Raw genomic sequence first — 4,124 nt, forward strand, 5'->3', positions numbered from 1 at the left:
CAGTGAAAGAAAGAGTTCTTGCCTGTGTTACAAGGTTTGAAATTGAGTAAGACTCAAAGCCCGACCACGACAGAAGATAGAAAGAGAATGAAAGTCATTCCCTATGCCTCAGCCATAGGTTCTATAAAGTATGCCATGCTGTGTACCAGATCTATTGTATACCCTACACTATGTTTAGCAAGGGAGTACAATAATGATCTAGGAGTAGATCACTGGACAACGGTCAAAATTATCCTTAGTGGAATAAGGATATATTTCTCGATTATGGAGGTGACAAAAGGTTCGTCGTAAAGGGTTTCGTCGATGCAAATTTTGACACTGATCCAGATGACTCTAAGTCTCAATCTGGATGCATATTGAAAGTGGGAGTAATTAACTAGAGTAGCTCCGTGCAGAGCATTGTTGACATAGAAATTTGCAAAATACATACGGATCTGAATGTGGCAGACCTGTTGACTAAACTTCTCTCATAAGCAAAACATGATCACACCTAAGTACTCTTTGGGTGTTAATCACATAGCGATGTGAACTAGATTATTGACTCTAGTAAACCCTTTGGGTGTTGGTCACATAACGATGTGAACTATGGGTGTTAATCACATGGTGATGGTGATGTGAACTATTGATGTTAATCACATGGTGATGTGATCTAGATTATTGACTCTAGTGCAAGTGGGAGACTGAAGGAAATATGCCCTAGAGGAAATAATAAAGTTATTATTTATTTTCTTACATCATCATAAATGTTTATTATTCATGCTAGAATTGTATTAACCGGAAACATAATACATGTGTGAATACATAGACAAACAGAGTGTCACTAGTATGCCTCTACTTGACTAGCTCGTTAATTAAAGATGGTTATGTTTCCTAACCATAGACATGAGTTGTCATTTGATTAACGGGATCACATCATTAGGAGAATGATGTGATTGACTTGACCCATTCCGTTAGCTTAGCACTTGATCGTTTAATATGTTGCTATTGCTTTCTTCATGACTTATACATGTTCCTATGGCTATGAGATTATGCAACTCCCATTTACCGGAGGGACACTTTGTGTGCTACCAAACGTCACAACGTAACTGGGTGATTATAAAGGTGCTCTACAGGTGTCTTCGAAGGTACTTGTTGGGTTGGCGTATTTCGAGATTAGGATTTGTCACTCCGATTGTCGGAGAGGTATCTCTGGGCCCTCTCGGTAATGCACATCAATTAAGCCTTGCAAGCATTGCGACTAATGAGTTAATAAGACCTTTGTCATCGGTATGTTACTTGCCCGAGATTCGATCGTCCATATCTTCATACCTAGTTCAATCTCGTTACCGGCAAGTCTCTTTACTCATTCCGTAATACATCATCCCACAACTAACTCATTAGTCACTACGCTTGCAAGGCTTCTTATGATGTGCATTACCGAGAGGGCCCAGAGATACCTCTCCGTTACTCGGAGTGACAAATCCTAATCTCGATCTATGCCAACCCAACAAACACCTTCGGAAATACCTATAGAGCATTTTTATAATCACCCAGTGATGCTGTGACGTTTGATAGCACATAAGGCATTCCTCCAGTATCCGGGAGTTGCATAATCTCATAATCGAAGGAATATGTATTTGACATGAAGAAAGCAATAGCAATAAAACTGAACGATCAATATGCTAAGCTAACGGATGGGTCATGTCCATCACATCATTCTCCTAATGATGTGATCCCGTTATCAAATGACAACTCATGTCTATGGTTAGGAAACTTTAACCATCTTTGATCAACGAGCTAGTAGTCAAGTAGAGGTTCACTAGGGGCACAATGTTTGTCTATGTATTCACACATGTATTAAGGTTTCCGATCAATACAAATGTAGCATGAATAATAAACATTTATCATGAATAAGAAAATATAAAATAACAACTTTATTATTGCCTCTAGGACATATTTCCTTCAGGTATGCCTTCTTAAGACGTCGCCGCAATCAAGATTCTTGGTTGGTGAGCGGTCTGATGTCTTGGGCTGCGTCGAGGCGCGCAATAAGCTCCCGCGCGACAGCGACAAGAAGGTGCATAGATACATTGCCAATGTACTTGGCTCTCCAGCTCTGCAGACGGCAGGCGGTGAGGCGGAGCCGGTTAAAGATCCGGCGGAACGGATCAAGGTCTGGAGGTACGACAGACCAGGCATCGGAGACCACCTGGATGAAGCCTGGCATACCTAGCCAAAACTTCTCAAAGTGGAAGGCACGCACACCCAGAGAGTGCGGGGTGCAGTTTAGCATGAGGGGTGGTGGTTTGAAGCCGCATAAGATAGACAATGCAGGAGGCAGTTTGGATAGACAGACTCCCAAGTAGGGGTGCACAACACCCTGCCGATCCGAACCAGGGTCGGGTTCTCGCGCTCGCTGGACCGGGTGTAGCGCCTACCATGAAGATACATGCCCCTTAGCTCCAGGTCAGCCATAAAATGGCGGAAGCGCCGGATGAGACACATGTTGAGGCGAGAGTTGTTATTGTCAGCCGCCGCGGCGATCATGTAAAAGTCACCACCTATTATCCAAGGGCCGGCACAGGTAGCGCGCACATCCTGTAGGAAGGACATCTTATCGGCCTCGACTTGTGGCCCGTAGACCTGCGTTTTCTTCATCTGCTGCTTTTGAATCTCCCCAGAAAGTTGCCTTGTCTTGTTTTTTGTGAAAGAGAGAGAGAGAGGGAGAGGGAGAATGAATACAGTTTTGCTAAGTCTCAATTGACTGATACTACTTCGTTATGTTTCAATTGATGCTATATTCTTTTGATTTTGCATGGAGATTCATATAAATTTTTCTTTGCAAATTCTCTTTTTTGTTCTTTATATACTAATCACTTGACCGGGACTTGGTTAAATCTCAGTTGTTGTCCTGCCACCGCTTGACAAGGAAGGATCATCCATTATATCATCCACGGCCACTGGAGCCGCTCGTGGAATCACGTCACGCCTATCGACGACGACGAAGAAGACACTTTCGCTGTCCATATGAGCATGAGCATGGAATGGAATTTCAGCATGCAGAAAACGATCACAAAAGACGACGGTAACGTAGCCTCTCATCGCTTCCACACCTGACCAGCAGCCATCGCCCCTCCATGCAGGTGATGCAACTGAGGATCGGATAGCCATCCATCGCCCGTATACGTACGTGTCTGGCAGTTCACATTTCAGTTGCACGCATAACCATGTAGCACGCGAATTGAGGAGATTGCATGTATGCAACGTTTGCGTGCTACATGGTTGACAAGTGGCGATCGGAACACAGGTTTCTTCATGGCTTATGCTTCAGCTAGGAGAAAAAAAATTCATTAATAAAAGGTTAAAGGATGATAATGGGCAATGGTTGGAAGGTAATTCATCTTTAAATCCGCATGTCCAGAATTACTTCTCTAATCTGTTCTCTTCGGAAGTTAATCAAACAGATCCAGTATTGTTGGAAAAAGTTCATAGTAAAGTGACTGATCAGATGAACAATATGTTGATGGCTCCTTTTACTGAAGATGTGCACAAAGCTGTGTTAAGTATTGGAGATCTAAAAGCGCCAGGGCCGGATGGGTTACATGCTATATTCTTTAAAAAGTATTGGCATATTCTTGGGAGTGACATCACTCATGAAGTCTTACATGCTATCAACACACATCAAATCCCTGCTGAGTGGAATGATACGTCAATTGTGACGATCCCAAAGGTGGATGCACCTGAACTGGTAACTCAATTTCGGCCTATTAGTCTTTGTAATGTACTTTACGAAATTATCTCCAAAATGTTGGCTGCCAGATTGAAGAGTATATTGCCTGAAATTATTTCACCTACCCAGAGTGCATTTGTTCCTGGTAGATTGATCACCGATAATATACTTATTGCCTATGAGTGTATCCATAAAATAAAGAATACGAGGAACAGTCTTGCTGGATTGTGTGCAGTCAAGCTGGACATGCATAAGGCTTACGATAGAGTAGAATGGATCTTCTTGAGAAATATGATGAGGAAATTGGGATTCCATGAGAATTGGATTGATTTAATGATGGCTTGTGTGAACTCAGTAAGATACAAAGTAAGATTTAACTCACAGGAGACGGATATATTTACCCCTACAAGGGGTC

This window comes from Triticum aestivum, chromosome 1B, assembly GCF_018294505.1.
Source record: "Triticum aestivum cultivar Chinese Spring chromosome 1B, IWGSC CS RefSeq v2.1, whole genome shotgun sequence".
In the NCBI taxonomy this organism is placed as follows: domain Eukaryota; kingdom Viridiplantae; phylum Streptophyta; class Magnoliopsida; order Poales; family Poaceae; genus Triticum; species Triticum aestivum.